Source organism: Kogia breviceps, chromosome 15 (genome assembly GCF_026419965.1).
Source record: "Kogia breviceps isolate mKogBre1 chromosome 15, mKogBre1 haplotype 1, whole genome shotgun sequence".
NCBI lineage: Eukaryota > Metazoa > Chordata > Mammalia > Artiodactyla > Physeteridae > Kogia > Kogia breviceps.
Window position 1 is genome coordinate 58,936,937 of NC_081324.1, and position 27,752 is coordinate 58,964,688.

The 27,752-nt window shown below is 40.9% G+C and overlaps 1 long non-coding RNA gene across 3 annotated transcripts in view; it reads right to left on the minus strand.

Annotated features, from left to right (window-relative positions):
• Positions 1–1,117: 1,117 nt before the first annotated feature.
• The window catches only part of LOC136792729 (uncharacterized), a 29,521-nt gene continuing 2,886 nt past the window's right edge, over positions 1,118–27,752 (minus strand). Inside the window, exons 3-6 of one of the 3 annotated variants that reach the window (XR_010836997.1) lie at positions 15,009–15,136; positions 14,365–14,487; positions 6,917–7,183; positions 1,118–1,588 (exon numbers count right to left, since the gene is read on the minus strand). This is a non-coding gene — a long non-coding RNA (uncharacterized lncRNA). Of the gene's footprint in view, positions 1,589–1,684; positions 2,009–6,916; positions 7,184–10,099; positions 10,249–14,364; positions 14,488–15,008; positions 15,137–27,752 lie in introns of those variants that run through there. The other 2 variants (XR_010836996.1, XR_010836995.1) reach the window with 2 other exon arrangements.

Genomic DNA, 27,752 nt, shown 5'->3' on the forward strand with positions numbered 1-27,752 from the left:
TGCAGTTAGTTGGTGGGTCTGTTGCTCAGTACCAGCTGGAACGAACCCTGGACACGGTCCTCTTAATGAGAGAACTTCTGATGCAAGTGAAAAGCATATGCTTGTAGGAAATAGCCTGGAAAATATGGTAAGATACCCACGAGTAGGAAAATCAGATTTCATCTTGGTTTTCTTATTGTTTTGATAGCCTCACAATACTTAGCTTTCCGTAAAATTCTAGAATGTGTCCTGGAAGCAATGACATTGGATTTATGTATTAATTTTGAGTGTGTCTCACACAAATGGGAAATAGCTTTGATTTTGGTCCTTAACAATCAGTGAGAGATTTAACAAGATTGCCTCTAGGAAGTCGGCCCCAGGGTGAAGGATTCTGCCATTCTAGGCAGTTCACTGCGACTACATCCATCTGTTTCTTTCCCTCATTGTTAGGAGGAGCATCTATAGCTGTAGTTAAATAGAAATGGACATATGACCAGAGGTGTGGGTTTGAGTGTACCTATAATAGCTGCTTAACAAATGTTACAGACAAGTTTGGGGAACAGTGATCCACGGTTCCTTCCTAGAAAAGCATTTAGTTCTTTCTCTCTGTGGTCCTCTGTTCTCTTTTGAACTCTTATTGACTCATCACGTCCCCTGATTACCTGTGCAGCCTGCAGAACTGAGAAGGAAAGACAGTCCAGGTTCTTACTCCCAACTACCAGAAAAGTCTTTCCAAAACAGAAAACTGCTTATTTATCTCTTCAAACCCCAGGGAAAGTTGAGAACTTGACAGACAAGCAAGTTGAGAAAGGCAAATGTGCTTTGCCTAAAACTGAAAGGTGTTGGCAACTTTTGCAAAAATGGAATTAGAGACTGGAGTGATCAGAGAACCAGAGGTAAAATATGGAGACCTTACTAATTCCTCCTGAGTGGTTCTTCACAACATGGTCTCAGTATTTCATTTGATATGAATTCCCTGAATAACAAATATACCCAAATTCATGTTGCAGTTCAAAATGTATTTTCCAAAGCCATATACAAATAATCTTGAGTATCCATAACTCTATTATTTTTCAAAAAGAAAAAGAATATATTCTTCTTCGTGCTTTTATTAAAGACATTTTAAAAACCAGGCTGTTTTTTTTCAAATTTATAATTTCATAACATAATATAAAAGGAGTATGCTTCTGTAAAAGATACCTCATCTTTTTAAAAATAAATTTATTTATTTATTTGTTTTGTTTTTATTTTTGGCTGCATTGGGTCTTCGTTGCTGCTCGCAGGCTTTTCTCTAGTTGCGGTGAGCGGGGGCTACTCTTCGTTGTGGTGTGCGGGCTTCTCATTGTGGTGGCTTCTCTTGTTGTGGAACACAGGCTCTAGGCACACAGGCTTCAGTAGCTGTGGCACGTGGGCTCGGTAGTTGTGGCTTGCGGGCTCTAGAGCGCAGCCTCAGTAGTTGTGGCACACGGGCTTAGTTGCTCCGCGGCATGTGGGATCTTCCCGGACCAGGGCTCAAAACCGTGTCCCCTGCATTGGTAGGTGGATTCTTAACCACTGCACCACCAGGGAAGCCCTTCACATCTTTATACTGACATTGACATTTCTCTTCCTGAAAAGAGGCAAGATAATGCCAATAATATTTTAGCCTTTCTCCCTTATGAATTCAATGAATTCATAAAGGTAAATGTCATAAACAGAGATCAGCAGTCATATAGTATATATTACAAGGGATTTCATTTTGATCTGGCAAGAGGTATTGCTTTGCAGTACTTTAAAGATTATTATAAAAATTTGGAGGGTTCTTGTTTTTAATATTAACTCTTCAGCTAATGTAACATTTTCTTTCTCTATTCTCTTACAGCTTTTCTCCTTTTTTATTCTCTGAATCACATTTGTTGTGACTGCATCTCCACTGGATGTCCATAAATGTATTATCAATGTTTTTCCCCATTTTCAGTCATAATAGATTTGTAACCTTTTGGGAGATAAGATTCACCAGTCCATAATTTCAGGTAGTCTTCATGATATTCTGAAGTAAAAATATGGCAAATTGTCAGATCTGGAAGTGAGACAGGCTTCTGACAAAATCCAACACCATTTCATGATTTAAAAAAACATTGATAAACTAGAAACAGAAAGCACCTTTCTCAACATGATAAAGACCATATCTGAAAAACTCACATCTAACATCACAGGTAATGGTGAAAGACTAGGTATTTTTCCCCCTAGGTCAGGAACAAGATCAGGGTGTCTGCTCTCACCACTTCTATTCAACATTGTACTTGAGGTTCTTACCAGGGCAATTAGACAAGAAAAAGTAATTTAAAAGCATCTAGATAGGAAAGGAAGATGTACAACTATCTTCTTCCACAGTTGACATGATCTTGTATATAGAAAATCCTAAGGAATCCACTTTAAAAAAGCTAGTAAATCGGTTCTGCAAGTTTTCAGTATAAAAGATCAGTATACAAACATCAATGGTATTTCTATACACTTGCACGATCTGAAAAAGAAATTAAGATCTAAATAATTGGAAAAATATCTTGTGTTCGTGGATCAGAAGACTTAATATTATTAGGATAGCAATACTCCCCCAAACTAGTGTACAGATTCAATGCAATGCCAATCAGAATCCCGGCTGAATTCTTTGTAGAAATTGACAAGCTGATTTTAATTTTTTTGTTGTTTTTAGCTGCACCAAACAGCATGCAGGATCTTAGTTCCCTGACCAGGGATCAAAACCGCTGCCCCTGTATTGGAAGCACAGAGTCCTAACCACTGGACCACCAGGGAAGTCCTGACAAGCTTATTTTAAAATTTATATGGAATTGCAAGGGACCCAGATTAGCAAAAACGATCTTGAACAAGAAGAACAAAGTAGGAAGACTCACACTTCCCAATTTCAGAGCTTACAACAAAGCAATATTAATTAAGCCAGTGGTGGTACTAAGACAAGAGTAGACACAGAGATTAATGGAATAGAAATTAGAGTCCACAAATAAGCCCATACATCTACTGTCAATTGATTTTCAACAAAGTTGTCAAGATTATCGAATGGCAAAGAGCATTCCTTTCAACAAATGCTAGTGGGGAAACTGGATAATCATATGGAAAAGAATGAAGTTGGGATATATAAAGAAAAATAACTCAAAATGCATCAAAGGTCTAAGTGTAAGAGCTGAAACTAAAATACTCTTAGAGGAAAACACAGGGACAAATATTTTTGACCTTGGGTTTGGCAAAGGATTCTTAGATATGACACCAAGAGCACAAGGGACAAAAGAAAAAATAGATCAATTGTGCTTCATCAAAATAAAAGCTTTTGTGCTTTAAAAGACATCAAGAAAATGAAAAGGCAACCAACAGAATGGAAGAAAATATTTACAAAGTATATATCTGAAAAAGGACTTGTATCCAGAATATATAAAGAACTCTTGCAATTCAATAACAATAAGAAAAATAACGCAGTTTAAAAATGGGCAAAGTATCTGAACAGACATTCCTTCAAGGAAGAATATAGAAAATGAATAGAGTAGTAGAATTTGTCAATGTGCCCTCACAATCTGTAGGGAAGGAAATACGCTGATTCTAAAGACTATTAGGGAGTATCTTAGGAATGTTCCTAGGATGAACAAAGAACTATTCTTCTTGTTGCGTAGTTAGATAGCCCCTAATTACAGCCAGATCTATCTGTTCTTATTCTATGTTCACTAATCAGTCTGCTGATCCAACAGATGACTAACAACCAACTCCCATCTGAGTGGCCCGAGAGTCAGGTGCGAAGGACCACAAACAGTCATCCTATTAGATACAATTCCCAAGATCAATTAATGGATGAATATGCACATTTCCAAACCACTCAGTGAGTTGGATCAAGGGAATTGATCCCCTAGAGTCTGCTAATCTTAGATGACTAATAAAATAGATGTACATTCTACATGTGTGGCTCTCATTCAAGTTCAGGTATATCAAGACATGGGGCATAGGGGCTTCCTGGGTGGTCCAGTGGTTAAGACTTTGCCTTCCAATGCAAGGGGTGTGGGTTCGATCCCTAGTTGAGGAGCTAAGATCCCACATGCCTTGGGGCCAAAAAATCAAAACATAAAACAGGAGCAATATTGTAACAAATTCCATAAAGACTTTAAAAATGATCCACATCAAAAAAAATCTTAAAAAAAAAAAGACATGGGGCATAAACAACCAGTTTCTTTTCTCTCTCTCTCTCTCATGCTTTTTAAAATCCCCCCAACTTCATTCATTTCCCATTCACTCAGGCTCAAAATCTTAAAGACTTTCTTTGAATTCTCTATCTACATCCTATTCTAACACTCATCAGAGCCAATGGATTTTTCCTTCTTATCCTTTCTCCCACCTAAGTCTAGCCTTGAGGACAGCATAATTAGTGGGGGCAAATTATTCCAAAGTTCCAATTGTTGTGCCCACTCATCTCACCCCTACACCCACCTCGGTCATTCACTTGTTCCCTAAGCGCCCCCTGTAGGTCAGAACTAGACAGGAGATGCCCATCGTCACCAGGGAACCAGGAAAAGACAAGGCAGCAAAAGCAGAAAACTCTTGATTCTTAAGTTCAAACCCTTGGGGTAATGCTGAGTCAGATCCACCTATGTGACTCCCCTACCTAGACTGAAAAAAGAAAAAAAAAGGAATCTGCAGGCTGAAACAGAAAGAAATGAGAGGATTGGTTGGCAGAGAAAAAGAAGTCGAGTTAAATGTGAGTGTGAGAGAGTGCCGTGCCTTCTGTCTGCTCAGCATGAGTCCTGAGAGGGGACATAACCGATCTTCTTATTAAGTCTGGGGACCCATGACAAGAAAGTATTTCTGATAGAGTGGGGCTGGGAGATAGCAGACAGCAAAACTCAGAGAGAGAAGCCCCTCCCCAGCCCTGCCCATCTATCCTGCCATCATTGAGAAGAAGCTGGGGGTGGGGCTCAGATGCTGTGACAGCTAGGGACAAGCCACCTGGTACCCTATGGGCTGGTGTGGATGGTGTCTGGAGGATCCCACAGTCCTCCAGTTCCAGTTTCCACCATAGTGTGGAGAAGGTTAACATGAACGTCTCTCGTGGCCTCCAGCCCCACTCCTTCCTCCTCCTCCTGAAATGGTGGAGCTCACAACCCCGAGGACTTGTTTTACCTGGAAGTGACTAGAGTACAATTTCTTCAGCAAGTAGAATGGAGACTTAGCACCAGAAATTGAAATGAATTCTAGAGAATGAGGACAGTTACGGGGGTTTTGTTGATGTTCTTGTTGCCCACTTGAGTAGGACTTTTTTTTTTTTTTTTGCGGTACGCGGGCCTCCCACTGTCACGGCCTCTCCCGTTGCGGAGCACAGGCTCCGGACGCGCAGACTCAGCGGCCATGGCTCACGGGCCCAGCCGCTCCGAGGCACGTGGGATCTTCCCGGGCCGGGGCACGAACCCGCGTCCCCTGCATCGGCAGGCGGACCCTCAACCACTGCGCCACCAGGGAAGCCCGAGTAGGACCTTTCAAATCAGTACCTGCTCTCCTCATATGACTAAAATATCTTTTTAATAAGCTCCCTGCATCCGTCTTACCTGCAGCTGCCGGGTTAATCTTCCTAAATGCCCACTTTAACAGCGCATTCGATAGCTTCCTGTTGCTTTAAGATGAAGTCCAAACTCTTCATCCCGGAGGCATGGTGAAAGGTCCTACGCTATCTGCTCCCCAACTACTTGTGAACATTTTACTTTATGCCATTTTCATTCAGGATCTTCTGTTTCCAGAAAGTCATCCCTCGGACCTCCAGCCTCTATGCCTTTGTTTATCTTCTTCTCCAACCACCTTCACCATATCATAAATGTTCTCCCTGCTTCTTTTTTTTTTTTAAATATGAATCTCAAGTTACCCCACCATTTGCTTAAAAAACAGTTTTTACAGATCATTCTTGCAGGTTTCTAAATACACCTATCCATTTTCATTCTGCTGTTATAAGAAAAGTAGTGATGAGTTGCCATGGGAAACGAGAGGAAGGGGAGATTAGCACAAGATGGGGCTGTCAGGGAAGGCTTCATAGAAGGGTATGCACATGTGCTGGGTCATTAAAGCAGGTAAGATTTAGATCTACAGAGATAGTAAATGTGGGGGAAGAGGAGTCTGCAAGGAAGAGATAAAACTATGAACAAGGAAATGACCCATACATTTAGGGATTGTTGAATGGTTGAATCCAGCACAAGCTGAGTTCCATTTTCTTAACTCCTAAAATACTTTTTGTCTGTACCACTTATTTTGTATGTAACTGATCTCTATAGCTATGCCATATTATCTCTCTGTATATACCATATTAAATAAGCTATCTATCAACCTATCTATTGGAATGATTCATGCACATGACTTGTCTCCAAGTAGAAAAACATTACCTGGATATGGGTGGCATGTCTTAAGGATCACAGATAATTTCTGACTGGGTTGTACCACCTTTATTAATGACAAGACATGAAAAATTAAGGAAACTTAGATTCTGGACCTGAGCATTGACTTCTCTATGGAGCTAAATGCCATTTCTTTATCATTTAGAATGTTTCTAGGAAATGAAGCATTTAAAGTGACAGATGCACAGATGCTGAGACTTAACAATGATGATTACAGAATCTGAGTATAATAAAAGAAACTACAACAGACATAGTAGACACGGAAGAGAGAACAAGAAGATCCAAAGTAAGGGTACTTGGTGTTCCAGATGCAGAGAACTAAACCAAAACAAACAAGATGGTTCAAGCATACAGCAAGGACTTTTTAAAAATGCATAACTATATGCTCCATTACTCAGTGGAGCCTCTGATGCCCTATATCATTGCTAGAGTCAGTTATTCCAGGCAGGATATTGAGCTTCTAACATTACAAATTGGAAAACTGGATCTTTCTTTTTAAATTAAAAAATATATATTTTTTTACTTACTTATTTTTGGTTGTGTTGGGTCTTTGTTGCGGTGTGCTGGCTTCTCATTGTGGTAGCTTCTCTTGTTGTGGAGCATGGGCTCTAGGCACGTGGGCTTCAGTAGTTGTGGCTCGAGGGCTCTAGAGCACAGGCTCAGCAGTTGTGGCGCACCGGCTTAGTTGCTCCTCAGTTATGTAGGATCTTCCTGGACCAGGGCTCAAATCTGTGTCCCCTGCATTGGCAGGTGAATTCTTAACCACTGCGCCACCAGGGAAGCCCTGGATCTTTCTTCACATAGAAAAAATAAATAGTGGTTAAATTATTTTAGAATTAATTCAAGTAAATTTTGAGTTTAATGGGAGTTTGTAGGCTGATTTAGGTACAGAGTCAGTGTTTTTAGTATTGTTTCAATGTGGAAATGCATTCTGAGTGAGAAGGCCCTAACTTAAAAATAAACTTCTACTAGAACATAAATCACTTTTTCATTTGGAAACTATCTGTATTTTTTTGGTAATAGCTTCAGAGCCTCACAGAAATCTATACTCAGAACAGGAGTCTAGTAAACACCTGTTGGAAAAAGAATAGATGTAGATAGGTGATGAAATCTGAATTCACTTGTAAGAAGAAGAGTAGTTTGTGTACTGGATAGGAAACCCTCATATTCTTCAAGTGATAATTATGAGGAATCACAAGCACAAAATAGTTACTGCACCCTAAAAATGATAGGAAATTTTGTCACAACATGGCAGAGATGGTGGTTCCACCCATCTCTTGGAAGTTGTATATGGGACAAAACTTTGACCTATGTCCACAAAATGAAAGAAAGGATTCAAAGCACCTTGGAAGTGAAAGTGACTTGTGATTGCACAACTCTCTTGGAAACTATTTAACAATTTCCACTCTTAACCTACATTTGATTCACTTATTCATTAATTCATTGTTATTCATTTATTTATGTATTTTCGTTTACTTATTCAGCCAATGTATGAATTTTCTACTGCTACGGTTGCCAGTAACACAAATTTAGCAGCTTAAATCAATGCAAATGTATTATTTCACAGTTATGTAGGTTAGAAATACAGGTCAAAATGAAGGCATCAACCAGCCAGGGTCTTATCTGGAGGCTCAGATGGGAGTCCATTTGGGTTGTTGGCAGAATCCAGTTCCTTACAGATATAGAACCAGGTCCTCATTTCCTTCCTTTCTGGCTGCTGGCTGGGGCTGCCCTCAGCGCCTAGAGGTCCCCTCTCCCAGTCCTTACATGTGAGCCTCTGAACATAAGAGCCAACAAGAGGGCATTGATTCTTCTCATACTTGGAACCTCTCTGACTTCCTGTTACCAGAATAATTCAGAACAGCACCCACCCTATCTTAAGATCCATTACCTTCATTATATCTGCAAAGTCCCTTTTGCCACGAATTGTAACACGTTCACAGGATCCAGGGATCTGGGTGTGAACTTCTTTACGGGGACATTCTGCTTACCACGCCCAACAATAATTATTGTTGTTACAGACCTTTTTCATTTTTAATAAATTCTCTACTCAGTGAAAGTTGCAGGGAAAAAAAAAGCTGATCATTAACCTTGTTGAAACCCTGCCAAGAAGTGATCTCTTAGTCACATGGTTCATGAGTAACCTAATTTTTTAGCCTTAAAAAAAAATCATTTCCAACCCTTAACTATATTAGTGGTTCTCCACTGGTTATGTTGCAAATTATCAAAGTGTATTTTTTTATGATGGAATCATGAACAGCATAGAAAAACTGCACACAAATAAATAACAAGGATATGATCTGTATAACTAATTTACTGCTAAATTTTCTACCATGTGGAGAGATGAGCATTTGCATTCACTAGTGTTGAGAAGTAAATTTCTGGAGGGTGATTTCACATATAGAAAAGCCCTAAAATATGTATATTCTTTGACACATAAATTTCCCTTCTAGAAATTTCTCTTAAATAAATAATAATGGAATGGATAAAGCTCTCACTACAAAAATATTCAGGACAGCATAACATGACAGTAAAGGATTAATGCAATCTAAATATAAAAACAAGACAATGGTTAAGTAAATTATACTTCTTTCATACAATGAAATGTTTTTTTTGGTAAAACTCCTGGAGATATTTGGAGATCTGACCTCGCAGGGGACCTCCCAGGTCAGGGCCAAACCTGGGAGAACTAGAAAGGGCTTGGATTTTTCCATGCCCAATCAACGCAGGGGCAGAAGAAACATCTGCATGGTGAATCCAGACCAAGTTCCAATATGGAGCAGGGAGCATCAATTCCCCTGTCCCCGGGTAGGGCTTAGTTGTGGTGAAAGACCTCAGACTATGAGAGGTTTCCATAATTCCAGAGCAACACAGACAACCTGCCCAAGGTTTCCGACATAGAGCCAGACCTGGGGAGACTGTGGCGGGTGAGGGTGCAGGTCCATGCAAGCTCCCTGGAACTTTCAGGTACAACCCCAGGGCAAGGGGTAATCAGGAAGTGAGATTAGTTCTTGCTCCCAGTACACTGAGAGTTAGAAATAAAAATTAAGGTGAACTTTATTTACATTTCTTAGATACCTGAGATTTCTACACACAACACAGGAACACAGAAAGGTCTAGATACTCTATAATAGTAATAGTAGTTATCCCTCTAGGTGTTACTGTTATAAGTGATCCTAACTTGATTCTTTGAGATTTTCTATAATTTCCATTTGCTAAGATAATGGAATAGGTATGAGACTTACATGTGGAAGAAATATGATCATTCTTTATTTTCTGTTAGTCTAATATAGAGTCTAAGCACCAGCCATGTAGCAAGTAATTCTACCCCAACTATTCTGGAACTCTCTCCTATATCTAATCAGGGCTTCTGGAGCGTATGCTGTATTAAGGTGTGTGAATGCCTGGGGAGAAAAGGGTCCCTAGTATCACCATGTCTGTCCACACTGGATCCCACTGTGTCATGAACGAGGTGGGAGATCTGTGGTCTTCCCATTACCCGCACCTGAAATGGGCCTTGAAAATGTGCTTGTCCTGAAGGAGACATCACTGTGTAGCTGAGAGCACATCCATGAGTTCTAGATTCTGCTCCCAGGAAGAAACAAATACCACCCCCTCTTGAGCCAATCCTATGACTCTGAGCCTACTTCAGTAACAAAGACTATGACCTAAAGTTGCAAAAGATGACTTAGGTGGAAGTGTGCCTTTTATAGATGTGGTAGGTATGGAAGCCAAGTTTAATCTCTTTTAATGTTTGTACTGCATAGAAGCTTCTCTTTGGATCCATGCCACATGGGAGACTTTTCTCTGTGCTGCGATGAACTCTTATTTCACACACGAGGTCTACTGGTTTGCAGCTCTGATCAAGTGAAAAGGAATACATTCTGAGTTAAGGTGTGAAGTAGTAAGAACAATGCGAAGAAGAGCCAGACCCCAGGGCAGGTTACAAATTCTGGGCCATTCTCTGCAAGCCTGGGTCTTTTCGTTTTGATTAAACAAATCACAGAGAAGGAATTACTAAGATCCCTTGCTAAGGGGCTTTCTGGCTTAGAGTCCACACAGATAAAACCAGAAAAATTAACTACACTCCACATCTGGCACGTGGCCCAGACTCTCTGTGGGAAAATGATGAGGCCTGGCTTGGGTTACAAAGATCACTGATTAGGTTTTCAGGTGGGGACAACTAAGAAAAAGCAGTAAGACAGTACATGATATATCTAATTGTGATCTTTCTTGATGCAAATAACTCCTTGAAAATAAGGGCATAGACATGTATACCTATCTTTAATTTCTTGATAGAAAAGTGGGATAAAATATATGAAAAAATACTTCTACCAAGGCAGAATAAAATTTATAACCATTACGTTTGACGGTCATCAATGCATTTAATATTAATGGATTTTTCTCATCGGGGCTAAATAGACAATAAACCCTACAGTCAGTTTGAGTCTCTATGTACACTCAGAAACTTCTTGGTTCTGTTTGCTCATTATGTGGTGTTTGAAGACTTTAGAGCAATAGGATATAAAAATGTGTCACTTTGGTCTACTTTGCCTTCAAGTGACAGAGCCTGTATTATCTGCTAATTTTAATTACTGTGGGTCGGTCCTTATCTGTACCTTGCTGATCTTACACCTCTAGTCGTGGTCTTGAGTGACACTGGCTGACATTCAGAAGACACCCGATGTTTTCTTTTCTAGGGCCTAGAACTCCTCTATCCAGATAAGAGGGCAACAAGCCAGGAGACCCCTCCCTGGAAAGGTCTCTCTCTCCTCCTAATTGGGGGGCTTACTTGGCAACTGCATGTGTGCATCACTCCTTCACTAGAACTGGACTTAACCATTGGAAGTGCTTTGTTCAATCCTGAGTGCCCATATTTTACAATCATTCACACTTTTACATAATTGCTTTTTACCCTCAGGGAGTTTTGCCCTTTTGAAAAATTTGAACCATATTTTTATTATTCAACCTCAGAGAGGAAATACTTATGAATATTCTGCTTTCTCATGTTCACACTCATTTGTGAATTCCAGAAACTTTTGGCTGTAGTCCAAATGTCCCTGTGTCCATACTAGTTCCTCATCATTCAAAGGGACCTTTCATCTCCAGTTGGCTATTAGCAGTGAAGTCAGACTCTCAGAAGAGCCAAGAGAAAACATAAATCGGTGTTCTTTTAATTAATGTCATTCTTGCTTGTTATTGGTGTAAGCCGTCCAGCCTGGGTACTAGAATGTGACAGTTTTTGGTGAAATCTGGAACAGAGTCAAAAGAATGACTTCTTTGCTAAACAATGATAAAAAAATAGATAATTGGGAAAATAGATATACATTTCTAAGGTAATGCCCCCCACCACCCAATGAATACAAATACTTATTAAGTACGGGATAATTGCATTCTACTGTATGAATATGAAACTTTAATTAAACAGTTTTCTGTTCTTGGATATATTTCCAGTTTTAACTTATAAAATGAACATGGCAATGCATATTCATGATTGTTGTTTCTTTAAAAAGTTCTTTCTTTCTTAAAAATATTAATCAAAATTTTCATATTATAAATATGACATTTGTTAAATATAAAAATTTTAAGAAATATGCTTGGGGAAAAAAAATTTAAATTACTCATAATCCAGCTACTTTTAGGATTTGGGGGTTTGGAATATCTATCTCCAGAATGCATGGTATTCACAGGTGAAATCTTGTGATACTTCACAAGGTTTAATAATAAATACAAGGTGGATACAATTCCCCATTAAGTGGTAAGTTCCCATTATTTAAGTTTTAGCAAATATTTAAATTCTATCAAACATTTAAATTCTATCTGTGAAGGTCATCTCTCTGTATTTCATCTCTATGTCTCCCTAAGTCCCTGAAGCCTGGTAAAATCTAGTAATTTTGGGTGTGGTTTATGCTGGCAATGAGAACTACCCTGAATATAAACAGATATTCATTAAGTAACAAAGGTCAGAAATCAAATGCCTATGAGGGCTCTGCCAGTGGGTTCTAAATTTCCTGGGCTAAGATAGGGTAATACAAACACCCCAAACTTGCCCAGCCTGACCATCGGTTTCCCAAATATCCGGAGGGAACTCAGAGCTGCTGTGACATTGCTCCCCAGGAGACAAAGCAGCTCATGGGTGCAGAAAATCTGGGGTTAATCTGGGCCCTAATTGGGGACTTCTCTTCCCTGTGGATCAAACAAAGCCAGCTTCCTCTTCCCTCCAGCAAAATGTGTATAAAGGGAAATTATGCCTGATTTATATACTAGCGTTTTTGAGAGTAAATAATGAAAGAGCAAAGGGAAAACTAATAGATCCAATTAACTTAAACCTTCAAAATAAAATCTGACAGCTTCAAAAGAAAGGCAAATGAGCCATGTCAGGTTGGGTTGGGGGCTGTGATATTCGGTCCTATCAGAGACATTTTGTTAGCATGGAAAACTCTTTGGGAATAAATCAGCAGGTAGAACTCTGCCTGGTTCAGCACTGAAACTGGTCTTATTGTCAATTTTACAAAGTTTCAGAAAAGGGGAGAATATGGTGAAACGTCCAAATGTGCACTTGACATCAGGCTCTCCTGCAAAGAAATGGGCCAAGCCAAATGGAAACGACGTGTAGACCTTTTGAAGTGGAAATGAGTCACTGAAAAGGCTTCAGTGTGGATAAGAAGAGGGCAAATTATAGGAATAATGATCTAAACTGTGCTTATTGATTACAGCTTCATAACAGAACATTACTAGCATCTGTTAGATGCTTTCACACATATTTTTCAGATAATCTTCCAAACAAATCCTGTAAAATGATGTATCCTCACTTTACCTATGGAGAAACTGACATTAGGAAAGTGTAAGTGATTTAGCTGAGGTCATAAAGCTCATAAGAGGCAGAGCTACCCCTCACAGTCTGCAAAGGCCGGGCAGTTATTATCCAGGAAAGCGGTGTGGAAAGTACAGTGGGCACACACCACAGACTTGGGCACAAGCTCTTACTGTAGCAAACACTGTTAATACAAGTTTTTAGACATAATCAGAAAGAATATTAAAAAATAAATACAAAATATTATCCTAACTTTATATCAGAGTACATTCCTCTTTGGAATGATATGTGTGATCTTTACGTTCAACTTTTCCAAAAGGAGAAAGGTCAGCGCTGCAGAAGGTCCAGTGATCGGGAATAAAAACAAATCTGCTCTGAGCAAGTGGTGTCTGTTCAACTCAGTGTATCCCTGAGAAGACGTTGTCATCACAGCAACAAAATGAGTTCAAGTGCACTGATGTTAAGTCTTGCGTGTATATGTTAACTTTGTCCTCTCTTCTGTCTTCTCCTTTCAAACATGAAGCAGATATCTGCTGTGTTTTGCCCCTTCTCCCCAGCCCTCATCCATTTCTAGCTGTGCTTCCCTTTTGGGGAACCTCCCCCTCCTGCACTTGGAGTTCATTTGCCCTTGGAAGTCTCTGCCTGTACTCCAAGGATGAGATGGATAAGCCAGCTGACCTGACAGTGCTCAGTGATTGGTTCAGAGTTGGTCATGTGACTCAGGGTGTTAGAACCAGAGCAACGTGCTTTATCTGATGTGTTAGTGTCCTGTGGCTGCTGTACCCAGTGAACACAAACCTGGTGGCTTAAAACAACAGAAACTTATTCTCTCACAGTTTTGGAAGCTAAAGCCTGACATCTGTTTCCCTGAGCCACAGTCAAGGTGTCTGCAGGGCCATGGTCCCTCTAGGGGCTGCCAGCATTCCTAGACTCCTGGACGCATCACTCCCATCCTCACCTCCATGGTCACGTGGTCTCCTCCTCCTCTGTGTGTGTGGTGTCTCCCTCCACTTTCTCTTATCAGGACACTTGTTATTACATTTGAGGTCCACCTGGAGAATCTAAGATAATGTCCCCACGTCAAGACTCTTAACCTAATCATATCTGCAAAGACCTTTTTTTCCTTATAAGATAACATTTACTGGCTTGAGGGATGCCTACCTTCCATCTTTGGGTGGCCATTACTCAGCCTGCTGCATCTGGACAGAATTAATGACAGGAAACATATCTTTTTCATTCTGGACTTGGGCTTGCTTCCAGTGGACGAGCCTGTAGAATTCTTGCCTGAGAAGGTACCAGCAGGAGGAGGAGTAGAGCAGAACACAGGTCTTGATGACATCCTTTCAGGATTCAGCCAGGCCCCAAACTAGGCCAGCCTCTGGACTACAAGTTATTTTCGCCTCTAAATTCCCTTTTTCCTTAAGCCAGATTTTTTTTTCCCACAGATAGTGCAATATAAATTACATCTCCACTATTAGAATACATCTTCTGGAAAAGTATCTCACATTGGGCCCATTTCATAATCTAGGGGAGTGGAAATTTTCTACCTAAACCCAATACTTTGGAATATCCATGTGTGCATTTTATGATCATTTACTTTGAGTCAAAGGTAGAATCAAGTTGTTTCTGAGAATTCCTGTTTGTTTTTTTTCCTTTCTCTTTTTCCATTGTCTGGAGGTGTTTCTTATCCCCTCCTTTCAGGCTGTTTTTCTCTCCACTTCACCTGACTGTCATTCCATTTCTTTTCCTTTCTCACTTCAAAGGTCTCCTAACTAAAATGTGCTGAGGCATTTGAAATGTGGTACCTTGGTGAATTACTGTCAGACACTGTAACCTTTGGTTCAGCTAGAATCTTGCTGTGAGAGGAGACAGCAGATATTGATGGAAGCTTAGAAAAAAGAATCCTAAGAAAGTTCACATTGGTAGAGTTCCTCTGTGAAGAGAAAATAATAGAAAAGAGTTAAGTTGTAAAATGTGCAATTAGCTGTTGACAATTAAAATGTTTGGTATAAAATATTCTGAGCATATAAAGTAAAATATATGTTGCAGATACAGAGATTTGGGGTCATGAAGCAATGTAGCTTTCAAGATTTAATTTCAAGAAGATGGCTTTTTAAAAAGTTTCTTATGGTGTTTCTGCTAACAGGATGGGGAAACTTGGGCTGAACAGTTGGATATGTGCTGAGTGTGTGGCCAGGTGAAAACTAGATTGAAGGGGGTGATGACCCATGTTTATACAGACATGGATAACAGCAGATTTAGAAGATCTGCTGACGGCTGTCTTTCATTTGATGTGTTTATTAGTAACTTCACTCAGGCATGTTTATCAAGTTCAAGTATGACATGAGCTGGGAGAGACAGAGATGAATATACTGAGTGATAGAATCCAAAATAAAACTGTCAAGCTGGATCTTAAACTAAATCTAATGAAACCAAAGTTAAGGGGCCTCTATATTAGGTTCACATTCAAGTTCACAAACTCAAGATGAGGGAACGATGGCTTAATAGCACTTTCAGGGAAAAAAAAACAGTTATTTTTGGTTAATGGCTAGAGCCAAAAAATTTTTTAAGTTGCCAGAAGAGTTCACTGAATCTTGGTTCTCTGGCAACTAACAGAATCCGGAACCGGGGAGATAACCATGACCCTCAGCCCATAGCAATCACTGTGCTTTCAGTGAGAACCAGGTAAACTGCCCTTGGTCCAAAGGATAGGGACCAGGTGATGAGTGGCAGGAGAAGGTACTGAAAAGATGCTTAAGATGCTTAGTGAGAAAAAAATATAATTCCAAAGTCATAAGATGTGTGTTCAACATTTGAAGCCATACAGAGTCCCAGGCCATATTTCAGAAATTTAGATTCAGTAGTTAGGAAAGAGACTTCAGTAATGTATCTTTTTACAAACCTCCCCAGGTGATGATAAGACGGACTAATTTTTAAAACTCAGATTCTAGATTCTAGAGCAGCTTCCAACTTCTTGTGCACCTAAGAATTTTTGCTTTCCAAAATGTCCACATCTTTTAAAGTATTCCTTAAAATCGATCCATCCTCAAATATACATCATGTGTTTATCTTTTGCCGGATACCGAGCTGGAGAACACCGGGATCACTGCTGCTCTCAACCCCAACCTCCAATCACATCAAGAGCTTTAGGAAATGACCCACCCCCATCTCCAGCCTCAGGGATGATAAATACAGGCCTGGGAAACTGTCATTCCGAAAAAGCTTCCACGATACACTGAATGTGACACTCAACAAGCCTTTCTTTTGCTCAAGAATTCTGTCTTCCATAAATTGACAAGTTTTATTTCAGGAAGTGCTAGGGAAGGAATGATGTAGGTAGAAACAAAGGCTAGAAAGAACCACCGACACCAGCTGGCTAATGAGTTACGATTCTACTTCTCCAGATGTGGTGGGCATACCTCCCCCCTGCACATCTGCATATGACACAGGAGGCCCTGGGGGACCAGACCCATCATTTATGTCCCTAACGGGTTCTCAGAATTTCACGCATGTCACCCCATTTCTGCTCATGCGAGCTTGTGTGCACTTAAGCTAGGGAAGAGATCCCTGTTAACTGCGGGATTCTGTATTTGAAAATAAAAGACACACGGAATGTTTCAGACTTTTGTGAAGCCTTCCTGGCAGCCTTATTAATTTGTTCTTATTTTGGTACTCACTGTTCTTTCGTCTGAGTGGTTATTTTAAAATGGGAAAGGAACCTAAATTAATACATTTTAAGGCATACATTTGCATACATCATGAACTTTAATTTATAGTTGGGCCAAATAATTTTAACAGTTGCTATAAAATCCGTTATTTAATAATAGTTTTTACTACCATACTGAATGCAGCAGTAGACAAGCTTAATAGCCTCGTGTCCACAACAAATTTCCAGCTATTATGTGTACATCCCGCAAGCCTTTGACAACTCCATGGACCAAATTCCCACTGATTGCATTATTTGAATCTTGCTAGAAACTAGTTCACCATGTGCACACAGTAGTTTTTTAGTGAATACATCTGTTTTTCCGACCTCAATTTCTTTTGCTCTCTCAGATTTACATCATTATAAAAACGACTGTTATTTTCAATAGAATAATTTTCCATAATCATATATGTACCCCTTCATAGGGCATCTGCAATTCAGTTCTAAAGCACAGAGGAAAATGTGCATAAATTAACTACGTTGAACATTTATACTTCTGGTAGTAAGAGAAGATTTCAAGGGGGTTAAAAAAACCCCATATTTTAGACATATACCAAGGTAGTTAACTAAGGAAATTTAAATTGGGCAATTGGAGAGAAAATGTAAAATTAAAAAGTATAAAAATATAACACTGACTTGTTCTCTGTTTTTGGCAACTTGCTTTTTAAAATTATGTTTATTTTCTTAAAAGTGTGACTGCGGTTTTAATTGAGTTACCTAAACTTGAGGTAGTTTTGATTATCTGAATTTAAGAAACTCTAAAAGTATTAAATCTGATTATGCTAAATACTCAATTTATCTCATTTATCTTTGTACCAGCCTCAGTTAACAATAGACTTGGTTTTTTTTTTTAGACTTGTTTTTTGTTGGCTTAATTTTCTAATCATCTAATTTTTCTATCACCAATTCATTCCAAATTCTACCTACAAATATCTAAATCTCCTCCCAGTATGTTTAAACATAGCATTCTATTAATTTCATCTTCTTGGAGACATCTCTCTTGGACTCCTGACCCACTGCAGTGTTCTCTGGATCTTCCACACGGCTGTTCTCCTAGATGTCCCTATGCTTTAATCCTGAGAATTCTGTCTTTTCTGTGTTGCTTCCCTTGTTATCCCAAATTCTATGCTTTTGAAATTATTGGTTTGCTTATCTGTCAGTAGTTTCCTTAGAAGGAGTTAATTTTTCTGAAACTTTGCATATTTGAACAGGTTTTTATTTCACCCTTATTGCAGTATGGCTGAGAATGTGATTCCAAATAGGAAATAATTCACTTTCAGAATTTTGAAGGCTTTGCTCCGTTGTTTTCTGGCCCTTATGAGTGCTACTGAGAAGTCGAAGTCATCGTGCATCACACTGCATTTTCTGAAGCCGTTTTTTCCTCTCTGGAAGCTCATGGGGTATTTTCTCTTTCCAATTGTTCTGAAATTTCACAATAATGTGCTGTGGTTTGGATCTATTTTCCTCTATTATGCTGAGCACTCAAAGGGCCCTTTCAATCTGGAGGCCCTTCTTTTCTTGGAAATTTTCTTGGTTTATTTCCTTATTATTTCTTTCCCACTGTTTTCTCTTTTCCTTTCCCCTTGGAACTTCATTATCTAAATAAGGAATGTTCCTGGCCTAATCCTGTGATTTTCATCTCCTTGTCTTTTTGTTCTACTTTAGTGGAAATGAAATTTGTTCTACTTTAACGAATAAATTCATCAATCTTATTTTCCATCCTTTCTACTGAATCTGTCATTTCCGCTATTATATTTTTAATTTCTCAGAATTCATTTTTATTTTCTGGATATTCCTTTTCTCCAACATCCTGTTGTCATTTTAAAGAGGCTCTGTCTTATTGCCCTAAGAGTGTTATTGATAGATTTTTTTCCTGTAGTTTTCATGTCTCTGTCCAATATCTGGTATTGGTATTTTTTTCTGTTTATTATTTATGGGTTTCATAGTAGAGATTTTCCTCTGCTTTTTGTTAGTCTCTGGTTCTCTCCTCATATTTAAAAGTGGGGCTTTATTTTATGGTTGTGAGTTATACCTCAGTAGGGCTCTAAACAGACAAAAGAGAAACAATGGAGTATTATGAAGCTCCAAGCACACGGGTGAGGCTTATCAATTTCAGTGAGCTCCTGGATGGTTTCACTGGGAGAACTCCAATGTCAGACTCCACATCATGTCTCCTGGGCTGGTCAGATTGCTCAGAAAAGAATCTTCCCATCTTCCATCTGGAAGGTGAAAGCCTGGTTGTCAGTGTTCTAGAAGCTGAGTGGGGAAATAAATAGTTGAGGTGTTTCAAAATTATTTACACTGTCCCTTAAGCTCCATTTTCAGCCTGGTATTTCCAACCTCAGTGGTGCTGAATGTCCCCAAGCTGTGTCACCTCCTGTCGTGACTTTGCCTGAACCTTAACCTCTTGTCTTCCGCCAGAGCCGATGAGAAGCCGTCGCCTGTGGAAGCCCACAAAGGATGATTTGGCCGGGGGCTGTTAACTACATTTGAACAAACTCTTAGCCAATCCTCCTGTATGCAGTCCACCTAGACCCCTACTTCCTAAAGCCTTTGGGACTTCGAGTGCTTCTTGAATTTCTTAAATGCCAGCATAGGGTTTGTTTTTCCTTGCTCTACTGGGTAAATTGTCATTCTTCTTTCCACTTTCAAAATTTTGTTGCCCTTGCTCCCTCTCCCATTTATTGTCTTTGGGGTTTAATTCTTTTCCCCCCTTATCCCTTTTTTTTAAGGTTTCAATATTTCATTCAAGTTTTATTTTAAGCGATGTTAATTACAGCATTTAAAGGGGAGGAACTCATGCCACGCAAAATGGAAGACTCTAAAATGTACCCATTAAACTACTTAAAAATGAACTGAATGGCAAGAATACAACAGAAGTCCAATTTAGATTCTGAGTGTGGTCACCATATGATTATCATTATTTGGGGTTTCTGGGAGAAGGCAAAGTTACACGTGTGGGTTCAATATACTAGCTTTAACCCAAAGCACTGATACATTTCATTTATGGGTCTTTCTGCCTGCAGTATCTTTTCCTATAAAAGGGGGATAAATATAAGCTCATGATACTATTTATAAGACATAATCATTTTCATCTCTGCATCGCTTTACACTGTATAAAGCATTTCACATATATCTCCTTTCGTCCTCCTGATACTTTTATAAGTCAGTTAGGGCAGGTACTGTTAGTCCTTTTACTTAAGTAAACTGAGGAACACAGAGGTTCCTTTGCCAGAGGTCACATGCTAGCCAGGGATGGAGTTGGATATGCAAGTGCTTCTGGGTGCCTGGGGGTTTGATGGAGCTATTTGAACAGAACAGATAGCAAGGAGAGGAGCAGAGCTGATTCTGGAAACTGACTGAATGTCTACATAATTCAGAAAAAAATGAACGTGTTAGGCAGGGCTAAAAGATCTCAGTTTCTATCAAGCAAATGGTTAAAAAAATTCCAGGTGAATCTGTGTGGTTAGGGAAACAGAATGAAACCTAGAAATTTAATCAAGATTTCAAGACATCAAATTAGATTCCCTGGTAAGGATGTGTATGACACAAGTCATTATCTCAGCACAAAGCCCTATTTCTTAAGGTTAAATACTGATTTTCTTATCTTGGATGTCCTCTGGAAATCTTATTACCCTCATGGCTATTCTTCTGTATTAAAGGAGCATGGAAACACAGAAGGCAGCACACAGTATCTGCAATCACCATCTACTAGCATCTCTCTCCTCTGCTGAGCTGTACGGCCCATTTGGAAGAAAAATACAGGAAACCTTGGGACTTATCATCCTCTTTTTCATCCTAATTCTGTCATTTTTATCTTCAGCCCCTTATTTAATGAATTAACAAATAGCCATGGAATCCCTTGGTAGGTGGCCCCAGAGGAGATACAAAGAGGGAAAAGGTGACCTCTGCCCTGAAGAAGTCATCATTTTTGAGGGAATGAGACATCAGATCATAGCAGTGAGGTCGAGATCTCAAATCTTATCAAAATATGGTATATTCACATCCTGTCAAAATATGTCATTCAAAACAATTCATTCATTCAACACAATCTAGCTACTTTCCTGGGCAGCTGTTGAGTGATGGTGGCTGACCTGGTTGGATCAGGGCCATGTTGGACTTGGGATTTCTGCAAGAGGCATGCCATCTTCTTAGACTGTCTCTGAAATTGGGCCATTGACTCCACCATTCTTGGGCAGCTCTGCCTTGATGTCTGGCCTCTTAGTTCTACTTTCACGTCCTTCTTTTTTTTTTTTAAAATTAATTAATTAATTTATTTATGACTGTGTTGGTTCTTCATTGCTGCGTGCGGGCTTTGTCTAGTTATGGCGAGCGGGGGCTACTCTTTGTTGCAGTGTGCAGGCTTCTCATTGCAGTGGCTTCTCTTGTTGCCGAGCATGGGCTCTAGGTGTGCAGGCTCAGTAGTTGTTGCTCGCGGGCTCTAGAGTTCAGGCTCAGTAGTTGTGGCGCACAGGCTTAGTTGCTCTGCGGCATGTGAGATCTTCCCAGACCAGGAATTGAACCCATCCATGTCCCCTGCATCGGCAGGCGGATTCTTAACCACTGCGCCACCAGGGAAGCCCCCACATCCTTTTTTCTTCCAATGTTCCACCACGGCAGGAAGGGTATGGCTCTCCACCTTCTGTTCTCTTTGACGTGGACTCTCACATACATCCTCCTCCCTCCCAAGGGAACTGCGTCCTGCCCTCGTAGCAGGGGACACAGTAGTGTACCATAGGCAGGGAGAAAGCCCTGCTTGTTGAGAACATATTAAAAAAAGATCATCCCTCTTACACTGCCGATTGAATTAAGCATCATGAAGGAAATGAACAGAGTATGAAAAAGAGGATAAGAAGAGAGACCTGGATTCATTCATGAGCGAATTCCTTCCCCAGGGGAAGGCATTCACTGGAACCTGAAGGATGAGAAAAACCAACATGCAAAAGGCAGAGGGAACCATAAATTAAGTCCGAAGCAATGGTAAGTCATGTCCATTAAGTTGATAATTAGGGAGGACAAGCAGATGGGAGGTGAGCTGGGTCTTCTCAGTGTTCCTAGAAATCAGTTCACCCAACAACCATTCCCAGCCATCTTCTCCTATGCTTCCTCCACTAGAGAGGCTGGGAAACTGCAACTGAAATTCCCAGCACCCTGGGAGCAAGACGTGGCCATAGGACACCAGTTTTGCTGATGAGTTGTAGCAGAAAGTCCTTTTGGGGGCCTTCCCTTCCCCAGAAAAAGTCAAAAGCCCCCAAGAAGAAGTCATCTTGTCCCTTGCCATTCCTCTTCCTCCCTGCCTGGAGTGCAGAAGGAGGCACGTACGTTTCACAAGGCTAAGAACGAACAGTAACACCAGAGGAACGTGAGCCCTGCGTGGTGTGATGATGGGGCTGCATCACCTGGGCTACCCATCGCCAGGTGAAAAACTATAGCATGGTAACTTCCTCCTTTTTTTTTTTGCGGTACGCAGGCCTCTCACTGTTGTGGCCTCTCCCGTTGTGGAGCACAGGCTCCGGACGCGCAGGCTCAGTGGCCATGGCTCACGGGCCCAGCCGCTCCACGGCATGTGGGATCTCCCCGGACCGGGACATGAGCCCGTGTCCCCTGCATCGGCAGGCGGACTCTCAACCACTGTGCCACCATGGAAGCCCTTCTTCTTCTTTTTTAAACATTTTCTGAGCAGTTTACTTGAATTCATAGTTAAACCTCATAAGAACTTAAAAAAAAGTAGGTGCCATTGTCATCCCAGTTTTTAGATGAGGAAGTTGAGGCATGGAAAGGTTGCATAATTTACCCAAGCGACTCGGTTAGTCAGTGGAAGAAGTTGGACTTTGAACACAGGCAGTGTGTTCCTCAATCCCATCCCCTTGACCACTGGCTACATGCCAGTGTTGGCTGGGTTTTCTGTTACCCACGGACGATTGCAACCCTAACCTATCCATCCTTGAAGGATGAATAAAGTTTAGATGGCAACTTTCAGATCATCATATCAATACATGTCGGTGCAGTGTATGCCGGAGGAGGGCAAGTGAGACAACAATTTGATGAAGAATTTAGGCTAGGTAAAGAGACAAAAGTGACGACAGAAAATACAGCACAGTGAAAAGACAAATACCATATGATATCACTTATATGTGGAATTGAAAATATGACACAACTCAACTTATCCATGAAACAGAAACAGACTCACAGACATAGAGAACAGACTTTGTGGTTGCCAAGGGGGAGAAGAGGTTGGGGAGGGATGGAGTGGGAGTTTGGGGTTAGCAAATGCAAACTATTATATATAGGATGGATAAACAACAAGGTCCTACTGCATAGCACAGAGAACTATATTCAATATCCTGTGATAAACCATAATGGAAAAGAATATGAAAAAGAATGCATATATACATGTATAATTGAATCACTTTGCTGTACGCCAGAAGCTAACACAACACAGCAAATCAACTATACTTCAGTAAAATAAATTAAAAAAAAAAAAAAAGAAAATATAGCAGAGTGAACCAGAAAGGGAACTTCAGGATATTTGCCTACAAGTCACAGATCTACCAGCTATGACTGGCTGTGGCCTAATTACACTGCCTTATCTTTAGCAGATCTAAGTCATTTTGTCTTTAAGCCTCAGTTTCCTCATCTCTCAAATGGGCATAATAATCATACATGTCTTTTAGCGTTTCAATGCCCTAGCAAAATGCTAGGGGGGCTTATTTACATTTACATTTTCATCGTTTACATATTTACATTTACATTTACATATTTACATGAGTAAATATTAGCCCCCATAACGTAGTGAGATAAGATTGAATGTTTTCCTCTGTGGCTTGTCTCATCTTCACAGTAATGGCTGTCTGGAATCTTCAATTCAAAATGCAACATTTGGAAACTTTAAAATATTAAAGATGAAGAGGAAGTAAAGATGATCTTTTCTTTGATGTTAGCGGTGAAATGTTTTTTCTTTTTTTTTCATATTCTACTGAAAACCTGGCCTTATTACAGATCACAGGCCCTTGTACACCATTGTTGCAATAATTTAATCTGAGGGAGGATTCTGACATTGTCAGTGTAACGTTTCTTAATAGTCTTAGTCAAGCAGAGCTTGAAGGAACATACCTATTGACTTCAAAGGATTTGTTTTAAAGAAAGTGAAATAAAAAGGAAGTAAGAATTCATGGGAACTGGATTGGGTACCATGATTTCCACGCCGAGTTTAGGAAAAGCTGCCTAACCTCCAAACTGTGTTCTGAGAAAACAGTTGTCTGGTTACAAAGGCACGAGAACTGATATAAAACGTTAGTTCAAAGCCTTGGGGGGAAAAAAAGAGGGACCCAAAGACAGTCATTCTCTCCTTTAATGAACCCCCATGTGGAGAGTGGCTGCTGCGTGGGGAGCTGGTGCCTTTGAAGTGACTGTGAATCAGACAACCAAGTGCCACCTCACGGCCTCTGACTGAGCTAGCAGATTTCCAAGGCTTCACGGCTCCAAAAGAGCCTGCACAAAGCATTTCCTTCCAGGACTGCTTGCAGACTTAAACAAAAGACGCAGAGAGTGACTGTACAGGGACCACCAGTGGACTCTGAAAAAATCTTCAGAAATCAGTGTTTTTTGTTTTTTTTTCCTTTGTCTTTTTCCATATTCAATGAACCAGCCTGAAAACTATGGCTGATGTGTGTGTGGAAGGCTGTTACCGTGTCTCCAATGGTGCTGCTTCCAACAGGAAAAGCCTGCTGCTGGCTCTCCGTCCCCAGGGACAGGGCAGACAGGCTTTTCTGGTCAGAGGGGTGCTTTTGTGCAGGCAGTTGTTTCCCCTGGTCCAGGATGCAGGGGTGGAAGTAAAGGGTACAGCATGGCTTGTTTCCCTGGAGGGCCCCTCCGTGTGCAGCAGCCGGAGCCTCCTGCCCTCCCAGCGCAGGGAAGGCCCCAGAGAGCTGTGTCCTTCCCCGCGGAACATGCAGAACATACAGAACAGCCCGCAGAGGCGACAGACCTTCTGGAGATCAGACAGTTGCCAGGGTCTCTCCGGCAGAGCCCTTCCTATATCTGCCATTCCTGGGAACACTGGTTTGGACGTGGCTGTAATAAGCATATTTTTTAGTACCTTGACATCACCATGTGGGGTCCACCTTGCTACAGACCCCGCGAGTAAGCAGGGACTGTTTTGAGAATATCAACTTACCATTTTACCTAAAATAAAGCAAAAGGAAAAAGTTCCACGGAAACAGATTGTTATAAAAATATGACCTATTTGCAAATCGCGAACTTATAGTCCCACCTGGTAAGATGAAAGAGAAGAGCAGCATCGTAAACTAAAAGTTTAGTCATGGGGGCCTGTTTATAAAGAACTTGTCCCGACAATGTCGTTGACACTCTACAACACAATGGGGTAGACAGGACAGAAATTATTATTCTCATTTTGCAGAGGAGCAAACGAGAAAGGGCTATCATGATAAATCTTGTGGTTCCCTTGGATGTGGCCTGGTGTTGGGTCTGGCAGCTGATATAAACTCAATGTGCCCCAAAGCAGAGGCTGTTGAGAAAAGATGGAGGGGAAGCCCTGTCGAAGGTCATCCCATCAAAATGGTAATTGGGCCCAATTAGATGTTTCTGTCTCATCTCCCTGCACAGAACCCCAGCACAGAACTTCGTGCAGAGTAGATTCTCTTTAGTATTTTATTTTAAAGCCAGCATTTAATAACTTATATACCTCTAATGATGTTCCAGGAACTATTCTGAACACTTTATATCACTATCTCATTTAATCCTCTCAACAACTCAGTAAAGTGGGTACAATTATTACCTTCATTGTACAGGTAAGGAAACCGAAGCACAGAGAGGTTAAGTGACTTGCCCAATGTCACACAGACTAACGGTGTCAGAGTTAAGATTTTTAAAAAGAATAGGCAAATGCATTGTCCTAGTATCAGCATTTCAGGAGCTTAATTTCTATTCTGAGGGTAATGTGGGCAAAGCAAAGAACTGAAACCTATTCCCTCTCCTCTTTTAATTAGGCCTCGAGAAGGAATTCCTGGGGCATCTAAAAATTCAAAAAATGTAAGCCTTTATGCACAAGTGGCTTTGAAGTCTGCTTGGAGGAGCCTTGCCTTTTGCTGGTGACAGGTTCTGGCCTCAGGTAGGATACGAACAACTTCAAAAAAGGGCACCTCACTGGTGGAAGTTTAAATGCCCTGTTTTCTTCTGGCTCCCGTGACCCGCTAATGTTGTGTTTTTCACACACATTCAGAAGGTGAGTGAAGCTGTGAAGTCCTGACTGAGTAAGCTGACTCTGACGGAGAGGGCGTGCACCCAGCAGAGATCTGCTCATCTCTGCCTCCACGCTCCCCACCCCCTAGCGCTGCCCGAGGCTCACGTGCTTCTCCAGGTAGTGACAAGTGGGGGCGGGGGCGGTGGGGGGGCGGGCAGAGACTGTGATGCACGGGCGGGGCCGAGGGATGGGGGGAGGGGGCGGGCAGACTGGGATGCACTCTGCACCCTTAGGGCTTTACTTCATCAGAGAGGTTTGTTCAGGGCGTCAGATGCACGCAGAGCTGCCACGTGTAATGCCATTTCTGCAAGCCAGGAAATGGAAACTAATTTAAATCACACAGTTGGGACTCAGTCAAGCTGGACTCCAAATTCCAAGCTAGCTCTATCTCCCACTCCCTCTCTTTCCCCCTTCTCCTTTCCTTCCTTCCTCCCTCCCTCCTTCTTTCCTTCCCTTTGTTATTTTCTTTTCAACGACATACTATCTTTGATCAATGAAAGAATACATCATCGTGAAACCCATACGAGGGGGCCTATTTACATTTTCCATTTATGATCTCAAAATACACTTCCACAGTCTCAACGTGCCTCTAAAAAGGGAATTAATCATTGCAGCAGGGCCTAGAGAACAAAACGTGAGTTTTCTAGGACAATGTTTTCCGTTTCTGCTGGGTCCTGTTAGCCCCAGTTAAGCCACCTGGGAGGTATTTAAATGATTCTTTTGTCGATGCTTTTTGGCAGGTGTGATACATACTTTTGATGGATCAGGAACCTTCTGCCTGTGATTACCTCCAAATTCAACCTAACATTGAGGATAGGTGGGGATAGGTTAGGGTCAGTTTTCTTTTTTTATTTACATTTTGACTTTCAAGAGGTTGGGACAAATGTCACAAACAGAGTTACTGATGCTAAAAACACCATCACAGCGCAGACAGTGGGCAGGGTGGGCTCCTGCCCTGGGCCTGGGCCTTCCAGGACCCTGGGGATCACTAACCTATACAAATAAATGTACTAAGGGGCACGTGGTCACCTCTGTCACTAGGGATCTGGTGCTCAGTGTTGAGAGACCATAAATCATAACCCTAAACATCCAGTCTCAAAACCAGCTCTGTGCTGGCTCCAGAGAAATGCTTCACCCTGACTTTTGTCCCCTGGCCTTGGAAGGACACTGTGAAGATTTCCAGGGTGTGCTGCCACTGACACGCACACGGACACACCGAGGTGTGTGGATAATGTCACGGCAGAGGCACTTCGTTAAAAGTCCAATCAATTAAAAATCAAATCCTTGCTTTCAGGTAGCAGGAATAGGAAAGTGTTAAATGTGAGTGAGTTGGGTTTCCTTGTAATGCCAACCACCAATTTTCTTGCTTCTCTTTGGGTTCCAAGTCTGTAAGAAGTCACACGCTAGTGTAGTATTTGCATGTGTTGAATTTGGTGATTGAGGAACATCTTTCAAAATGAAATGATTAATATTAATGTTAAAATGGTAGATATGTAGTTATTCGTGAAACAGGATACTGATTCTTTACATTGACAACTAGGTGGACATTGAATGCTCACATGGCTAATAGGTTTCTGTTTA